Source organism: Brienomyrus brachyistius, chromosome 4 (assembly GCF_023856365.1).
Source record: "Brienomyrus brachyistius isolate T26 chromosome 4, BBRACH_0.4, whole genome shotgun sequence".
NCBI classification, from domain to species: Eukaryota; Metazoa; Chordata; class Actinopteri; order Osteoglossiformes; family Mormyridae; genus Brienomyrus; species Brienomyrus brachyistius.
In genome coordinates, this window is record NC_064536.1 from 39668170 (window position 1) to 39686028 (window position 17859).

The following is a 17859-nucleotide window of genomic DNA, read 5'->3' on the forward strand; positions in this document are numbered from 1 at the left end:
GAGAGGAAGAATCTGTTTTTAAGAAATACTTGAAAGTCATCTGAAGTGTGAAATCGACACAAGAAAGATCTGGATACAAATGCATTTAATCCTTTTCTCTTTGTGTTACTTGTTTGTTCTTCCATGCTGTGGGCCAGTGGCGCAATGGATAACGCGTCTACCTACAGATCAGAAGATTCTGGGTTCGACTCCTGGCTGGCTCGGACATTTCTTTCCTTTACTCTAATGCCTTCTGCTTTAGCCGCTCCATGCTACCAACATCTTGGCTTCCTCGCATCAGCTGCAGACAGGGAGCTCACAAGAGGCAGGCTGCATGGTGTCCCATATGGTCTAGCGGTTAGGATTCCTGGTTTTCAACCAGGCGGCCCGGGTTGGACTCCCGGTATGGGAATTGTACTTATCGTTGTCTTCAGCCTTGCAACTAATCATATCCTTGAGCCAAGGCAGCAAAAATGCTCTTCCTGGGAAGTCTAACAATCTTGCTGGAAATACTGACCAGCCATTACATACAACTCAGGTGGAGCTGTCACCTTGCATGTGATTTTGCCATACTTTGGTGTCACAATATTTATTACATTTTTAATATTTTTAAGCCAAGCTAAAGAATAATCTCAGCGCCCATTTCCTCCAGTCGTAGGTTGTGGTGCCGTGCCAGGTTACCCCTGAAAAACACTGTCCCCGACAATTCAGATCAGACACACAAAATGAAATGAATTACTTGAGAAAATGAACTTTTACCATAAAATTACTTTTGTTGGTTACGAAATGCAATTTGTACAGAAAAAAAATATCTTACCCGTGGTGAAACAGTCAAAAAGAAAACACAAAAAATACGAGAGATTTTGCTCAAATTTAGCAGTTTTTCGGCCATAAATGTGTGCATTGTCTAGGATGCTGGATGCGAAGCCAAAACCGTCACCGATGCGAAGAGAATGTCCGTGCTGCAACACCAGCGCGTCAGCGGGGCAGGCGGGTCCTTGTTTCACTGCCCAACCACACGGGGCCAGTCGCCTCGCTTGGCCAATTGGTCGAGACCGTTGTAAAACATTTAGTTGAAACACTTCTTCAACTGGCCAATAGGGGGCTGAAACATTTGTTGCACTAAAGCCGAAAGGAGGCTGGAAAAAGGAACATAGATGACAGACAGATTTGGGAAGCATTCCGTATTTTCAGACTGTAGCATTTACTTTTAGTTGATTTTCCATCTGTAATTCTCATAAGCATTATTGCTACTTAAAAAGATGAAATTTCTTGTGACATTATTTGATACTGAGAGGAAGAATCTGTTTTTAAGAAATACTTGAAAGTCATCTGAAGTGTGAAATCGACACAAGAAAGATCTGGATGCAAATGCATTTAATCCTTTTCTCTTTGCGTTACTTGTTTGTCCTTCCATGCTGTGGGCCAGTGGCGCAATGGATAACGCGTCTGACTACGGATCAGAAGATTCTAGGTTCGACTCCTGGCTGGCTCGGACATTTCTTTCCTTTACTCTAATGCCTTCTGCTTTAGCCGCTCCATGCTACCAACGTCTTGGCTTCCTCGCATCAGCTGCAGACAGGGAGCTCACAAGAGGCAGGCTGCATGGTCTCCCATATGGTCTAGCGGTTAGGATTCCTGGTTTTCACCCAGGCGGCCCGGGTTCGACTCCCGGTATGGGAATTGTATTTATCGTTGTCTTCAGCCTTGCAACTAATCATGTCCTTGTGCTAAGGCAGCAAAAATGCTCTTCCTGGGAAGTCTAACTATTTGGCTGGAAATACTGACCAGTCATTACATACAACTCAGGTGGAGCTGTCACCTTGTACGTGATTTTGCCATACTTTGGTGTCACAATATTAATTACATTTTTAGTATTTTTAAGCCAAGCTAAAGAATAATCTCAGCGCGGATTCCCTCCAGTCGTAGGTTGTGGTGCCGTGCCAGGTTACCCCTGAAAAACACTCTCCCTGACAATTCAGATCAGACACACAAAATGAAATGAATTACTTGAGAAAATGAACTTTTACCATAAAATAACTTTTGTTGGTTACGAAATGCAATTTGTACAGAAAAAAAATATCTTACCCGTGGTGAAACAGCCAAAAAGAAAACACAAAAAATACGAGAGATTTTGCTCAAATTTAGCAGTTTTTCGGCCTTAAATGTGCGCATTGTCTAGGATGCTGGATGCGAAGCCAAAAACGTCACCGATGCGAAGGGAATGTCTGTGCTACAACACCAGCGTGTCAGCGGGGCGGGCGGGTCCTTGTTTCACTGGCCAACCACACGGGGCCAGTCGCCTCGCTTGGCCAATCGGTCGAGACCGTTGTAAAACATTTAGTTGAAACACTTCTTCAACTGGCCAACAGAGGGCTGAAACATTTGTTGCACTAAAGCCGAAAGGAGGCTGGAAAAAGGAACATAGATGACAGACAGATTTGGGAAGCATTCCGTATTTTCAGACTGTAGCATTTACTTTTAGTTGATTTTCCATCTGTCATTCTCATAAGCATTATTGCTACTTCAAAAGATTAAATTTCTTGTGACATTATTTGATACTGAGAGGAAGAATCTGTTTTTAAGAAATACTTGAAAGTCATCTGAAGTGTGAAATCGACACAAGAAAGATCTGGATGCAAATGCATTTAATCCTTTTCTCTTTGTGTTACTTGTTTGTCCGTCCATGCTGTGGGCCAGTGGCGCAATGGATAACGCGTCTGACTACGGATCAGAAGATTCTAGGTTCGACTCCTGGCTGGCTCGGGCATTTCTTTCCTTTACTCTAATGCCTTCTGCTTTAGCCGCTCCATGCTACCAACGTCTTGGCTTCCTCGCATCAGCTGCAGACAGGGAGCTCACAAGAGGCAGGCTGCATGGTCTCCCATATGGTCTAGCGGTTAGGATTCCTGGTTTTCACCCAGGCGGCCCGGATTCTACTCCCGGTATGGGAATTGTATTTATCGTTGTCTTCAGCCTTGCAACTAATCATGTCCTTGTGCTAAGGCAGCAAAAATGCTCTTCCTGGGAAGTCTAACTATCTTGCTGGAAATACTGACCAGTCATTACATACAACTCAGGTGGAGCTGTCACCTTGCACGTGATTTTGCCATACTTTGGTGTCACAATATTTATTACATTTTTATTATTTTTAAGCCAAGCTAAAGAATAATCTCAGCGCAGATTTCCTCCAGTCGTAGGTAGTGGTGCCGTGCCAGGTTACCCCTGAAAAACACTGTCCCCGACACTTCAGATCAGACACACAAAATGAAATGAATTACTTGAGAAAATGAACTTTTACCATAAAATAACTTTTGTTGGTTACGAAATGCAATTTGTACAGAAAAAAAATATCTTACCCGTGGTGAAACAGCCAAAAAGAAAACACAAAAAATACGAGAGGTTTTGCTCAAATTACGCAGTTTTTCGGCCATAAATGTGTGCATTGTCTAGCATGCTGGATGCGAAGCCAAAAACGTCACCGATGCGAAGAGAATGTCCGTGCTGTAACACCAGCGTGTCAGCGGGGCGGGCGGGTCCTTGTTTCACTGGCCAACCACACGGGGCCAGTCGCCTCGCTTGGCCAATCGGTCGAGACCGTTGTAAAACATTTAGTTGAAACACTTCTTCAACTGGCCAATAGAGGGCTGAAACATTTGTTGCACTAAAGCCGAAAGGAGGCTGGCAAAAGGAACATAGATGACAGACAGATTTGGGAAGCATTCCGTATTTTCATTTTGTAGCATTTACTTTTAGTTGATTTTCCATCTGTAATTCTCATAAGCATTATTGCTACTTAAAAAGATGAAATTTATTGTGACATTATTTGATACTGAGAGGAAGAATCTGTTTTTAAGAAATACTTGAAAGTCATCTGAAGTGTGAAATCGACACAAGAAAGATCTGGATGCAAATGCATTTAATCCTTTTCTCTTTGTGTTATTTGTTTGTGCTTCTATGATGTGGGCCAGTGGCGCAATGGATAAAGCATCTGACTACGGATCAGAAGATTCTAGGTTCGACTCCTGCCTGGCTCGGCCATTTCTTTCCTTTACTCTAATGCCTTCTGCTTTAGCCGCTCCATGCTACCAACGTCTTGGCTTCCTCGCAACAGCTGCAGACAGGGAGCTCACAAGAGGCCTGCAGACAGGGAGCTCACAAGAGGCAGGCTGCATGGTGTCCCATATGGTCTAGCGGTTAGGATTCCTGGTTTTCACCCAGGCGGCCTGGGTTCGACTCCCGGTATGGGAATTGTATTTATTGTTGTCTTCAGCCTTGCAACTAATCATATCCTTGAGCCAAGGCAGCAAAAATGCTCTTCCTGGGAAGTCTAACAATCTTGCTGGAAATACTGACCAGCCATTACATACAACTCAGGTGGAGCTGTCACCTTGCATGTGATTTTGCCATACTTTGGTGTCACAATATTTATTACATTTTTAATATTTTGAAGCCAAGCTAAAGAATAATCTCAGCGCAGATTTCCTCCAGTCGTAGGTAGTGGTGCTGTGCCAGGTTACCCCTGAAAAACACTGTCCCCGACACTTCAGATCAGACACACAAAATGAAATGAATTACTTGAGAAAATGAACTTTTACCATAAAATAACTTTTGTTGGTTACGAAATGCAATTTGTACAGAAAAAAAATATCTTACCCGTGGTGAAACAGCCAAAAAGAAAACACAAAAAATACGAGAGATTTTGCTCAAATTTAGCAATTTTTCGGCCATAAATGTGTGCATTGTCTAGGATGCTGGATGCGAAGCCAAAACCGTCACCGATGCGAAGAGAATGTCCGTGCTGCAACACCAGCGCGTCAGCGGGGCGGGCGGGTCCTTGTTTCACTGGCCAACCACACGGGGCCAGTCACCTCGCTTGGCCAATTGGTCGAGACCGTTGTAAAACATTTAGTTGAAACACTTCTTCAACTGGCCAATAGGGGGCTGAAACATTTGTTGCTCTAAAGCCGAAAGGAGGCTGGAAAAAGGAACATAGATGACAGACAGATTTGGGAAGCATTCCGTATTTTCAGACTGTAGCATTTACTTTTAGTTGATATTCCATCTGTCATTCTCATAAGCATTATTGCTACTTAAAAAGATGAAATTTCTTGTGACATTATTTGATACTGAGAGGAAGAATCTGTTTTTAAGAAATACTTGAAAGTCATCTGAAGTGTGAAATCGACACAAGATAGATCTGGATGCAAATGCATTTAATCCTTTTCTCTTTGCGTTACTTGTTTGTCCGTCCATGCTGTGGGCCAGTGGCGCAATGGATAACGCGTCTGACTACGGATCAGAAGATTCTAGGTTCGACTCCTGGCTGGCTCGGCCATTTCTTTCCTTTACTCTAATGCCTTCTGCTTTAGCCGCTCCATGCTACCAACGTCTTGGCTTCCTCGCATCAGCTGCAGACAGGGAGCTCACAAGAGGCAGGCTGCATGGTCTCCCATATGGTCTAGCGGTTAGGATTCCTGGTTTTCACCCAGGCGGCCCGGGTTCTACTCCCGGTATGGGAATTGTATTTATCGTTGTCTTCAGCCTTGCAACTAATCATGTCCTTGTGCTAAGGCAGCAAAAATGCTCTTCCTGGGAAGTCTAACTATCTTGCTGGAAATACTGACCAGTCATTACATACAGCTCAGGTGGAGCTGTCACCTTGCACGTGATTTTGCCATACTTTGGTGTCACAATATTTATTACATTTTTATTATTTTTAAGCCAAGCTAAAGAATAATCTCAGCGCAGATTTCCTCCAGTCGTAGGTAGTGGTGCCATGTGTAACAAAGTTGTTTTGGTATGTATAATTACTCAAAATTCCTTATTTATTAAAATCCTGGTAAAATGAATAGGAGAGGGAGTAAGGAGAATTCCCAGAAGGCCCTGCTTCATGGTGCCTCCCACTGGTAAAAAGGGGGCGTGACGTGTTTCCTCTTCCTCTTTCCCTGTCTCTTCGAGGAAGAGGTAACATGGCTCTCTCATTAACCCAATTAAATAGAAAATAATCCTTTTATTATTATACAAAATTCCTGTAACAAAAGTTTAAACATATCATTATTAATATATATCAAGCAATATTTTAATGTATGAACTTACTTTGGTTTGTGTTTTTCTTTTTATTGTTGGGGTGCACATGGGCAGAATGTTGAGCTGCTACATGCTGCTGGGGAATTAATACTTTGCTCTTCATTACCAGGTATGTTTTGTTTGTTTTATTTTTTTTATATATTGATGTATATTTTTTTTTTCATTTTGCTCTTTCCCTGTCTCTTCGAGGAAGAGAATGTTGAGCTGCTACATGCTGCTGGGGAATTAATACTTTGCTCTTCATTACCAGAGAGAGGAAAAGACACGTGCCAATAAAGGGACGTCGGATCCCGAGTCCAGAGGAAGCCACGCGGTGTCGTCTCTCCCTCTCCCGCACCCACACACCACACACAACAAAAAAAATACACAACGCAGAGTGAGAGCATCAGCTCTCGAACTTTAACCGGGACTATGTTTTAACTGGACTCGCTTGGCGCGATCGGGCCGTAAACAAAGACCCAAACGAGACCGGTTACATTTGGTGCCGTGACCCGGATGGTGTGTGTGTGTGTGCTGAAACCGCGCAGAGGATCACCGCGAGGACGCTGCTTTTCCCCGTCGCGCTCTCCGGACTAACAGCTGTTAATGACCGAAAAAAAGTGTCGTTCAACTCAGTGTTGAAATTTGTCCTTTTTTTTTTGGGTGACTTCATGTTATTTAATGAATCTTTTTTTTTTTCTTTCCCTCTCTGATTGTTTACATTTCCTGTATATTACCAGAATGTTTAGACTGCTGACCACATTGTGGGCTGTAGTACAATTGTATGGAGTTGCACGTGTTGTGCAGTTTTATTATTGTAGTCATGCTAGTTAAGTGTGAGTGTTTAGTCTAACAGTGTATTACCTTGAGTAGTTGTTTAATCAGTTAAAGCTGGTAATAATCACAGAGGATTTTTTTTTTTCCCCTTTCAACTTTCTTTTAAGTGAGTACTGACTTTCATATCACTGCTTGTGATTTATTCTTCTAGCCATGTCAAAGGTAGGTATGTTTAGTATGCTGGGTTTGCCAGACACTAATAGGGAAGTTTCACCTTGCAGTCTTGGTAGGGGACGGGGTTGGTTTTTAAACCATGCAGGTAGAAGTGAGACTACACCCATAGCTAGACAGCCTGAGCCAGTTCCTGTGGCTAATTCTACCCCTGCTTCAGACTCTTCCTATAATCCAGTTCAAGTGATTACTGTTGATGCTATGGGCAGTATCATAGCCGATTTAGCCAAGCAAATTGGGGAGAGTGTTACTGCTAACTTGTCCACCCTGAATCACCACAGCAGTGGCCTGTCAAAGTCCCTGGGTGTTTCACAAACTCCTGGACGCCATGATGCTTCAGAGCTAAGGGTAGTGGTTCAGCCAAGCTCAGATCTGCCTCCCTTCTACAGAGGTGATGGTTCAGATAAGTTTACCATCCATGAATGGAAGGAGATGATGGAGCGGTATGCTGCCAAAATGACGTATGACACTCATGGTGAAATGTATGATTTTGTAATGAGCAGATTAACCTGTAAAGCTAGGGATGTGGTTAAAGTGTCTTTACGGAGCAGTGCCGATTTAGAGCCAGAAGAGCTTGCTGCAACTGTCTTTGACATCCTTGTACGAAATTTCAGTGATATTGCTTATTCTAATATGCCTATGAGAGACTTTTACAGTACAGTTCCAAAGCCAGGTGAGTCGGCCTTAGATTATTGGATAAGGCTTAACAAAATGATTGATGCGGTTGGGGAATGTTTGCGCAGACGAGGGAAACATATTGAGGATCCAAACGCTGAAGTTGTGCTCATGTTTATTTCTCACTGTCCTGATCCCGAGCTTGCGATGTCTTTCAAGTTCAAGCCAGCTGAAAAGTGGACTGCTGCTGAGGTGCAGGAGCGATTGGACAGCCACGTGAGTTATCTGAAGGGTGCTAATGCTAAAGCGCACCGTTCTCAGAGCATGTCTGTTTATGGTCAGTGTGTGGTTGTACCTGTTCCGCCGAGTCATGAATGTGAGTTGGGGCCGACGCCTTCTAACACGGGTGGCACATATTTTAATAGTCCCAACACCCATGTGAGCAGTTCGGTGCAGCCGGTGTCCTCTTCTGCCAGGCCGCTAGCTGCAATGGCCCCAGTGGTTCCTCATTCAGCTGTCCAGTCCCCTAATGCTTATTCCTCTGACTCTGGTCTGAGCCAGCTGGTTGCTGTCCTTGACAAAGCCTTGACTATATGTTCTGCAGAGTCTCAGTCGTTGCCTGCTATGGGTTTTCACCGTTCTTGATGTCAGAAGGATGTGACAAGTACAACATGTACAGTCTGTAGTGCTAGAGATCATTCCACCTATGCACACTGTAAGCGTGATAAGTTGTGTCGCCATTGCTTGAAGCCTGGTCACTTCAGGAGTCAGTGCCCGTCGTTACTTCCTTCACAGTCTCGTTCGGTGGGTCTTTCTTCGTCTACGCCGGCTTTAAACTAACTAGCTCATGTGAAATGAGGGATAGCATGAGCTATGTTGGGACTTCCCTCGACCGCTCTGATGATGGTGGTTCTTGTGGTCTCACTAACAGCCAGTCCGCCACCCCAGTCGAACCCCAGGCTCTTGAAGGAGCAAATGAGTTGTTTTACACTCCAGTTTCAGTCAGTGGTTTGTGTACTTTAAGAGGTATGCTTGATTCAGGGAGTATGTCTTGCACTCTCAGTGAAACGGCTGAAGCACTTCTTAAGGCAGCTAATGTTCCTTTGGCTGCTCAGCCTGTCCCAGAGTCAGTAGTCCTCGTCGGATGTGGTGGACTGACCACAAAGCCAAAATGCATTTACGAACTGAACATTGATGTCTATGGTCTAAAATTTTCAGTACCTACACTGGTTGTGCCTGGTCAACTAGATGATTTCATCGTAGGTAGTAATGTCTTGCGGTCAGTCATTAGTTCCATGAAATCTTCTGAGAAGTATTGGGATCTTATTTCTTCTCGTTCAGCTAATTCTGACTGTGAACAGTTTCTCCAGCTTATTAGTTGTGTCTCCCGCTGGTCTAGTTCCACTGTGCCCAATAAAATTGGAACAGTAAAACTCAGACAGGCAATCACACTGCTTCCACGCAGCGAGTATGTAGTGTGGGGAAAGTTGCCCAGTGAGGCTCCAATGTCACCAGGGAGTACTGTTGTTGTGGAACCAACATCCTCCCGTGCTACACCTAAGAACATTATGGTGGGCCGGGTTGTTACACCTATGTGGGGTGACAGATGGGTGCCCATGAAGATCCTGAATGCTTCTCAGCACCCTGTAACCATGCGTCGCAATGCGAAATTGGCGGATGTATTCCCTTGTCTTGCTCTAGAAGATCTGACCTTCATGCAAGGGCTAGCTAATTCTTCTCGAGTGACTGATGCTTCGTCTCCACAAGCAGTTCCTGATCCTGTACGTAGTCTTGCGGGGTGTGGATTAGGTGACATTAACATCGAAGGGTGTGAGGTGTCCGGCGAGTGGAAAAATAAGTTGGCAGAGCTTCTTCTTTCGTACCAGGATGTCTTTTCTCGTGGGAATCTAGATTGTGGTGAAGTGAGAGATTTCGTACACCGTATTAGACTCTCTGATGAGAAGCCATTTAGATTGCCTTACCGCAGGGTTCCACCAGCTCACTACCATAAGTTAAGAGAGGTTCTGACTGAAATGGAAATGAAGAATATCATCAGCAAGTCAGTGAGTGAGTATGCTTCACCTTTGGTGATGGTGTGGAAAAAAGATGGAGGCTTGCGTATTTGTACAGACTTTCGGATGCTGAATGCAAGAACATTCAAGGATGCGCATCCTTTACCGAACCCGGCAGACTGTCTTGCGGCTCTTGGTGGTAATGTTTTCTTTAGTACAATGGATTTGACTTCAGGGTTTTACAACATTCCTCTGCATGAAAAAGACAAACATTATACAGCCTTTACGACTCCTCTTGGGTTGTACGAATATAACCGGTTGCCTCAGGGCCTTTGCAACAGTCCTGCTTCATTCATGCGTATGATGCTCAGTATTTTTGGGGATCTTAATTTCTCCAATCTCCTTTGTTACTTAGATGACCTACTTGTTTTTGCACCATCGGAGGGTGAAGCTCTGGAGCGTCTGGAGATGGTGTTCTCGCGTCTTAGAGCTAACAATTTGAAGTTATCCCAGAAGAAGTGTCATTTCCTCCGAAGGTCTGTCCGGTTCTTAGGGCATGTGGTGGGTGAAAGTGGAGTTTCGGTCGATCAGGAGAAAGTTAATGTCATAACAAAATTCAAGAAGGAGGACTTGATGGAAGCAGACGGCTGCACTCCATCTCAGAAGAAGGTTCGATCCTTTCTCGGCATGGTCATGTTTTACCAGCACTTTATTCCAGATTGTTCATCTCTGGCTAAACCGCTGTTTGGTTTGACTGCAGGTCAGAAACGTGTGCAAAAGGGCCGATCAATGCGAAAGAAACCAGGAACATTCCGTGTGCTAACACCAAGTGATTGGTCTTCAGCTTGCGATAAGTCTTTTGCTGATCTTAAATCTGCTCTGTTGGGCAGCACTGTCCTAGCACATCCTGACTTCAGTTGTCCGTTTGTTCTGTCCACTGATGCTTCGCTTGATGGTCTCGGAGCTGTACTTTCGCAGGTCCCGGAGGGGGAGGAGAAAGCTAGGCCGGTAGCCTTTGCCAGTAAATCCCTTACACGTAGTCAGGTTAATTATCCTGCATACAAGTTGGAGTTTCTTGCCTTAAAGTGGGCAGTGTGCGACAAGTTTAGTCATTGGCTCAAGGGTCATGAGTTTACGGTATGGACAGACAACAATCCACTGTCTTATATTTTAACCAAGCCGAAGCTGGACGCTTGCGAGCAGCGATGGGTGTCAAAACTAGCTGCTTATTCTTTCGACATCAAGTATATTCCTGGCAGACAGAATGTGGTGGCTGATGCATTGAGCAGGGAGCCCTTTGTGAAACCACTTTACCGTCGGCTAATGTCGGAATCATACTCTGTGTTGCTTGACCAGACGCAAGGTGTGAGGCATGAGCTTCTTCAGGATGCTTTTCGGCTTTCTTGCATGCCTCACTCGCTTGTGCATTCAGACGCTGCATCTGCCCCGTTGTCATCTGAGGTGGTCTCTTCTTTATTGTCCGCACATGATGGTTGGGAATCAGCCTCAGCCCAGCGTGCATTGACTTTGGCTGGAAGCCTGAGTGATGTGGTCCCTCCTGCTAACGAGGTGTTTCAAACCCTTTCCCTGTCTGACTTACAGTCCCATCAGAGCCAAGATCAGGTAATCGCCAGTGTGGTACCTTACGTGGTGAGGAAGCGTAGGCCTTCGAGGCGGGAACGAGCCCATGTGACTGTTCAGACATTAAAACTTCTAAAGCAGTGGGATAAGTTGACAATATTGAATGGTGTCCTGTATCGTGTCACGAAAGATCCTATGACCAAACATAAGCGATTCCAATTTGTGGTTCCTAAGTCCTTGAGATCACTTGCACTAACTGGTATTCACGATAGTGCTGGTCATCAGGGCTTTCCCCGTACTCTGTCTCTTGCTCGGCAGCGCTTCTTCTGGTGTGACATGGAGAAAGATGTTCGTGCCCACGTGAAAACATGTAGGCGATGTGTTGTCAGTAAGACTCCTGAACCTTCAGCGAGAGCTCCCTTGGAGAATATTAAGACCTCAGCTCCACTTGAGCTGGTCTGTATTGACTTTTGGTCAGCAGAACATAATGATAAGTCTGTAGATGTGTTGGTGATTACTGACCATTTTACTAAGCTGGCACATGCTTTTCCTTGTCGGGACCAAACAGCAAAGACCGTGGCAAAGAAACTTTGGGATGGGTTCTTTTGTGTTTATGGCTTTCCTGAAAGACTGCACTCTGATCAGGGCACGAGTTTTGGCAGTGAGTTACTTGCTGAGCTTCTAGAGTTGACCAATATTGAGAAGTCACGGACCACACCGTACCATCCGATGGGTAATGGTGGAACTGAGAGGTTCAATCGTACACTGGGTAACATGCTGCGATCGCTGCCTCCAGCAGCAAAGCACAAGTGGCCACAGTTGGTACAAAGTATGACTTTTGTTTATAATTGCACTGTCCATGACATGTCCTCATGTTTGGTCGGGTTCCCAGACTGCCAGTCGATTTAGTTTTCAGAAATGTCCTTCGCGATCCCTCGGTGTGTGATTATGATAAGTATGTGAAGTCCTTAGTGGATAACCTTCGTTCAGCAATGCTTCTTGCTCAAAAGAATTCCACTGCTGAGCAGCGACACCAGGCTCAACAATACAATAAGAGAGCCAAAGGTTATGCCTTGTGCATTGGTGATGCTGTACTGGTAGCTAACAAAGGTGTAAGGGGGAAACACAAATTAGCTGATAAGTGGGAACCTGTATTGTATACAGTGGTAGAGTCAAATCCCTCCACTCACGTCTATCGGGTCAAGGATGGCAATGGCAATGTAAGAGTTGTCCATCGCAATTTACTTCTCCACGCTGGGTTTCTGCCACTGGGGGAATGCCTTTCTGATGGGCCTGTCTCCCAGAGGACTGAAGGTAATAATGTGCTCTCTTCAGTTGTGAGTAATGACAATTTGTCAGTAGTTGATTCTGATGTACCCTCATCTGTGCTTTCTCCAGCTGGCTCCTTACAGGATCTCTCTGCTAGTGTTGATCACGTTGGATCTGAAGGTTGTGATACCTCTCCAGTCAGTAGTCAGACGGCGGCTGCACAGCCAGATACCCCTTGTACAGAGACTGCAGTTGATACCTCTAGTCCGACATGTCATAATTTGGTAGACTCTAGGGGTTCTCCTAGTGAAGGTGCTGTAGTTGTATCTCCTTTACCCCACATCCTTTCCCACCCTGGGTTTAGCCAGCCTCAAGTTAATGTAGGTGAGGGCTCTCGTGTTTCACGGTTTGGGAGGATGATTAAACCTGTTCGACGGTTGCTTGAGTCTATGTCACATGTTACTTCCTCCTTTCAGAGTAGATAGATTGGAGACACATTAGTGCTTGTTTTTTCTTTGTTTCTTTTTGTTATTTGGCACAATGAATGGTGTTTTTCCTCTTCTTTTTTTTTTTTCTATTAAGTCCAGTATGTACCATGATGTTGCTGTCATGGGTGTTAACAGTCATTGGACTGAGCTGTGTAGTGTATATGGCACTATGGTTTCCCGAGGATGTTCTTTGAGGTTTTGCAAGGCGCCATGCATGCTTCAAGTGCTCCTTGACCCTACTTTGGGGTAGTTGATTCACTGGGTTATACTGTGTTTGTATAATGCTCTTTCCTGGTCTGTTTTTTTTTCTCTCTCCCGCCCTATGTAAGAATTTTGTGTAATTCTAGGGGGGTGAATGTAACAAAGTTGTTTTGGTATGTATAATTACTCAAAATTCCTTATTTATTAAAATCCTGGTAAAATGAATAGGAGAGGGAGTAAGGAGAATTCCCAGAAGGCCCTGCTTCATGGTGCCTCCCACTGGTAAAAAGGGGGCGTGACGTGTTTCCTCTTCCTCTTTCCCTGTCTCTTCGAGGAAGAGGTAACATGGCTCTCTCATTAACCCAATTAAATAGAAAATAATCCTTTTATTATTATACAAAATTCCTGTAACAAAAGTTTAAACATATCATTATTAATATATATCAAGCAATATTTTAATGTATGAACTTACTTTGGTTTGTGTTTTTCTTTTTATTGTTGGGGTGCACATGGGCAGAATGTTGAGCTGCTACATGCTGCTGGGGAATTAATACTTTGCTCTTCATTACCAGGTATGTTTTGTTTGTTTTATTTTTTTTATATATTGATGTATATTTTTTTTTTCATTTTGCTCTTTCCCTGTCTCTTCGAGGAAGAGAATGTTGAGCTGCTACATGCTGCTGGGGAATTAATACTTTGCTCTTCATTACCAGAGAGAGGAAAAGACACGTGCCAATAAAGGGACGTCGGATCCCGAGTCCAGAGGAAGCCACGCGGTGTCGTCTCTCCCTCTCCCGCACCCACACACCACACACAACAAAAAAAATACACAACGCAGAGTAAGAGCATCAGCTCTCGAACTTTAACCGGGACTATGTTTTAACTGGACTCGCTTGGCGCGATCGGGCCGTAAACAAAGACCCAAACGAGACCGGTTACACATGCCAGGTTACCCCTGAAAAACACTGTCCCCGACACTTCAGATCAGACACACAAAATGAAATGAATTACTTGAGAAAATGAACTTTTACCATAAAATAACTTTTGTTGGTTAAGAAATGCAATTTGTACAGAAAAAAAATATCTTACCCGTGGTGAAACAGCCAAAAAGAAAACACAAAAAATACGAGAGGTTTTGCTCAAATTACGCAGTTTTTCGGCCATAAATGTGTGCATTGTCTAGGATGCTGGATGCGAAGCCAAAAACGTCACCGATGCGAAGAGAATGTCCGTGCTGTAACACCAGCGTGTCAGCGGGGCGGGCGGGTCCTTGTTTCACTGTCCAACCACACGGGGCCAGTCGCCTCGCTTGGCCAATCGGTCGAGACCGTTGTAAAACATTTAGTTGAAACACTTCTTCAACTGGCCAATAGAGGGCTGAAACATTTGTTGCACTAAAGCCGAAAGGAGGCTGGCAAAAGGAACATAGATGACAGACAGATGTGGGAAGCATTCCGTATTTTCAGACTGTAGCATTTACTTTTAGTTGATTTTCCATCCGTCATTCTCATAAGCATTATTGCTACTTAAAAAGATGAAATTTCTTGTGACATTATTTGATACTGAGAGGAAGAATCTGTTTTTAAGAAATACTTGAAAGTCATCTGAAGTGTGAAATCGACACAAGATAGATCTGGATGCAAATGCATTTAATCCTTTTCTCTTTGCGTTACTTGTTTGCCCTTCCATGCTGTGGGCCAGTGGCGCAATGGATAACGCGTCTGACTACGGCTCAGAAGATTCTAGGTTCGACACCTGGCTGGCTCGGATATTTCTTTCCTTTCCAGAATGCCTTCTGCTTTAGCCGCTCCATGCTACCAACGTCTTGGCTTCCTCGCATCAGCTGCAGACAGGGAGCTCACAAGAGGCTGGCTGCATGGTCTCCCATATGGTCTAGCAGTTAGGATTCCTGGTTTTCACCCAGGCGGCCCGGGTTCGACTCCCGGTATGGGAATTGTACTTATCGTTGTCTGCAGCCTTGCAACTAATCGTGTCCTTGAGCCAAGGCAGCAAAAATGCTCTTCCTGGGAAGTCTAACAATCTTGCTGGAAATACTGACCAGCCATTACATACAACTCAGGTGGAGCTGTCACCTTGCATGCGATTTTGCCATACTTTGGTGTCACAATATTTATTACATTTTTAATATTTTTAAGCCAAGCTAAAGAATAATCTCAGCGCCCATTTCCTCCAGTCGTAGGTTGTGGTGCCGTGCCAGGTTACCCCTGAAAAACACTGTCCCCGACAATTCAGATCAGACACACAAAATGAAATGAATTACTTGAGAAAATGAACTTTTACCATAAAATAACTTTTGTTGTTTACGAAATGCAATTTGTACAGAAAAAAAATATCTTACCCGTGGTGAAACAGTCAAAAAGAAAACACAAAAAATACGAGAGATTTTGCTCAAATTTAGCAGTTTTTCGGCCATAAATGTGTGCATTGTCTAGGATGCTGGATGCGAAGCCAAAACCGTCACCGATGCGAAGAGAATGTCCGTGCTGCAACACCCGCGCGTAAGCGGGGCGGGCGGGTCCTTGTTTCACTGGCCAACCACACGGGGCCAGTCACCTCGCTTGGCCAATTGGTCGAGACCGTTGTAAAACATTTAGTTGAAACACTTCTTCAACTGGCCAATAGGGGGCTGAAACATTTGTTGCTCTAAAGCCGAAAGGAGGCTGGAAAAAGGAACATAGATGACAGACAGATTTGGGAAGCATTCCGTATTTTCAGACTGTAGCATTTACTTTTAGTTGATTTTCCATCTGTCATTCTCATAAGCATTATTGCTACTTAAAAAGATGAAATTTCTTGTGACATTATTTGATACTGAGAGGAAGAATCTGTTTTTAAGAAATACTTGAAAGTCATCTGAAGTGTGAAATCGACACAAGAAAGATCTGGATGCAAATGCATTTAATCCTTTTCTCTTTGCGTTACTTGTTTGTCCTTCCATGCTGTGGGCCAGTGGCGCAATGGATAACGCGTCTGACTACGGATCAGAAGATTCTAGGTTCGACTCCTGGCTGGCTCGGACATTTCTTTCCTTTACTATAATGCCTTCTGCTTTAGCTGCTCCATGCTACCAACGTCTTGGCTTCCTCGCATCAGCTGCAGACAGGGAGCTCACAAGAGGCAGGCTGCATGGTCTCCCATATGGTCTAGCGGTTAGGATTCCTGGTTTTCACCCAGGCGGCCCGGGTTCGACTCCCGGTATGGGAATTGTATTTATCGTTGACTGCACCCCTGCAACTGATCTTTATAACTTTTGTTGGTTACGAAATGCAATTCATACGGAAAATAAATATCTTACCCGTGTTGAAACAGCCAAATGCAAATGCGTTTAATCCTTTTCTCTTTGTGTCACTTGTTGAGCCCCGCACTGGACAAAACCGGGACAGTGCAGAGATTATGATAAGGCATATTTGCAAAGTGTTTTCAATTTTCCAAGTCCTTCACAGATTTGTGTTAGTTGACTTTCTATTGATTGTTTTTATATTAATGATTTCGGTTATACCATGAAGATAAGTCTTACTCCTAGTACGGTTTCCTTCTGTTTCAGTGATGTGTGCATCATAATTATGACAGGGATAGGACATGAGTCTAATTTTTCCTGAACAGGTCAGGAATTATCAATATATTGCAAAGCATTTTTAGAGAAATCACTGCTAAATATGGTCTTTGAGGAAATCAAGCATTTGTAGTCAATTATGTAATAAGAGAGACAGGGGAAGAAGGGGGGTATTCCATGAAGCAGGTGTTCTCAGTTAGCTGGATTTACTTAATATGTGCATGTGTGCAGCAGAGGGACATGCGTGTGTGCAGCACAGGGACATGCGTGTGTGCCGAACAGGGACATGTGTGTGTGCAGAACAGGGACATGCGTGTGTACAGCACAGGGACATGCGTGTGTGTGCAGCACAGGGACATGCGTGTGTGCAGAACAGGGACATGCGTGTGTGCCGAACAGGGACATGTGTGTGTGCAGAACAGGGACATGCGTGTGTACAGCACAGGGACATGCGTGTGTGTGCAGCACAGGGACATGCGTGTGTGCAGAACAGGGACATGCGTGTGTGCCGAACAGGGACATGTGTGTGTGCAGCACAGGGACATGCGTGTGTATAGCACAGGGACATGTGTGTGTGCAGAACAGGGACATGTGTGTGTGCAGAACAGGGACATGTGTGTGTGCAGAACAGGAACATGCGTGTGTACAGCACAGGGACATGCGTGTGTACAGCACAGGGACATGCGTGTGTATAGCACAGGGACATGTGTGTGTACAGCACAGGGACATGTGTGTGTATAGCACAGGGACATGTGTGTGTGCAGAACAGGGACATGTGTGTGTGTCCAGAACAGGGACATGTGTGTGTGCAGCACAGGGACATGCGTGTGTATAGCACAGGGACATGTGTGTGTACAGCACAGGGACATGTGTGTGTGCAGAACAGGGACATGTGTGTGTGCAGAACAGGGAAATGCGTGTGTACAGCACAGGAATATCTTCATGTTGTTCAAATTTTATATTCATTACTAGAACAGCCAGAAACAGAGAGAAAAAATACATTTCTATTCGCCACATGCTGTATTAGTGTTACTGCACTAGCTAGGATCTTAATCATTCAGGA

The 17859-nt window shown here is 44.5% G+C and overlaps 1 long non-coding RNA gene and 11 other non-coding genes across 12 annotated transcripts; all 12 read left to right on the forward strand.

Moving 5' to 3' along the window:
- Nucleotides 1–319: 319 nt before the first annotated feature.
- Nucleotides 320–391, forward strand: trnae-uuc (transfer RNA glutamic acid (anticodon UUC)). The gene has a single exon. It is a non-coding gene; the product is annotated as a tRNA-Glu (tRNA).
- A 1010-nt stretch (nt 392–1401) lies between these two features.
- Nucleotides 1402–1474, forward strand: trnar-acg (transfer RNA arginine (anticodon ACG)). The gene has a single exon. It is a non-coding gene; the product is annotated as a tRNA-Arg (tRNA).
- A 116-nt stretch (nt 1475–1590) lies between these two features.
- trnae-uuc (transfer RNA glutamic acid (anticodon UUC)) lies at nt 1591–1662 on the forward strand. The gene has a single exon. It is a non-coding gene; the product is annotated as a tRNA-Glu (tRNA).
- Nucleotides 1663–2672: 1010 nt separating this feature from the next.
- Nucleotides 2673–2745, forward strand: trnar-acg (transfer RNA arginine (anticodon ACG)). The gene has a single exon. It is a non-coding gene; the product is annotated as a tRNA-Arg (tRNA).
- A 1413-nt stretch (nt 2746–4158) lies between these two features.
- On the forward strand, nt 4159–4230 carry trnae-uuc (transfer RNA glutamic acid (anticodon UUC)). The gene has a single exon. It is a non-coding gene; the product is annotated as a tRNA-Glu (tRNA).
- Nucleotides 4231–5240: 1010 nt separating this feature from the next.
- On the forward strand, nt 5241–5313 carry trnar-acg (transfer RNA arginine (anticodon ACG)). Its single transcript has one exon. It is a non-coding gene; the product is annotated as a tRNA-Arg (tRNA).
- Nucleotides 5314–5429: 116 nt separating this feature from the next.
- Nucleotides 5430–5501, forward strand: trnae-uuc (transfer RNA glutamic acid (anticodon UUC)). Its single transcript has one exon. It is a non-coding gene; the product is annotated as a tRNA-Glu (tRNA).
- Nucleotides 5502–13723: 8222 nt separating this feature from the next.
- LOC125739763 (uncharacterized) lies at nt 13724–13990 on the forward strand. The gene is made up of 2 exons (XR_007397296.1): nt 13724–13794; nt 13938–13990. It is a non-coding gene; the product is annotated as an uncharacterized LOC125739763 (long non-coding RNA).
- Nucleotides 13991–14916: 926 nt separating this feature from the next.
- trnar-acg (transfer RNA arginine (anticodon ACG)) lies at nt 14917–14989 on the forward strand. Its single transcript has one exon. It is a non-coding gene; the product is annotated as a tRNA-Arg (tRNA).
- Nucleotides 14990–15104: 115 nt separating this feature from the next.
- On the forward strand, nt 15105–15176 carry trnae-uuc (transfer RNA glutamic acid (anticodon UUC)). The gene has a single exon. It is a non-coding gene; the product is annotated as a tRNA-Glu (tRNA).
- A 1010-nt stretch (nt 15177–16186) lies between these two features.
- trnar-acg (transfer RNA arginine (anticodon ACG)) lies at nt 16187–16259 on the forward strand. The gene has a single exon. It is a non-coding gene; the product is annotated as a tRNA-Arg (tRNA).
- Nucleotides 16260–16375: 116 nt separating this feature from the next.
- On the forward strand, nt 16376–16447 carry trnae-uuc (transfer RNA glutamic acid (anticodon UUC)). The gene has a single exon. It is a non-coding gene; the product is annotated as a tRNA-Glu (tRNA).
- The last annotated feature ends 1412 nt before the right edge of the window (nt 16448–17859 follow it).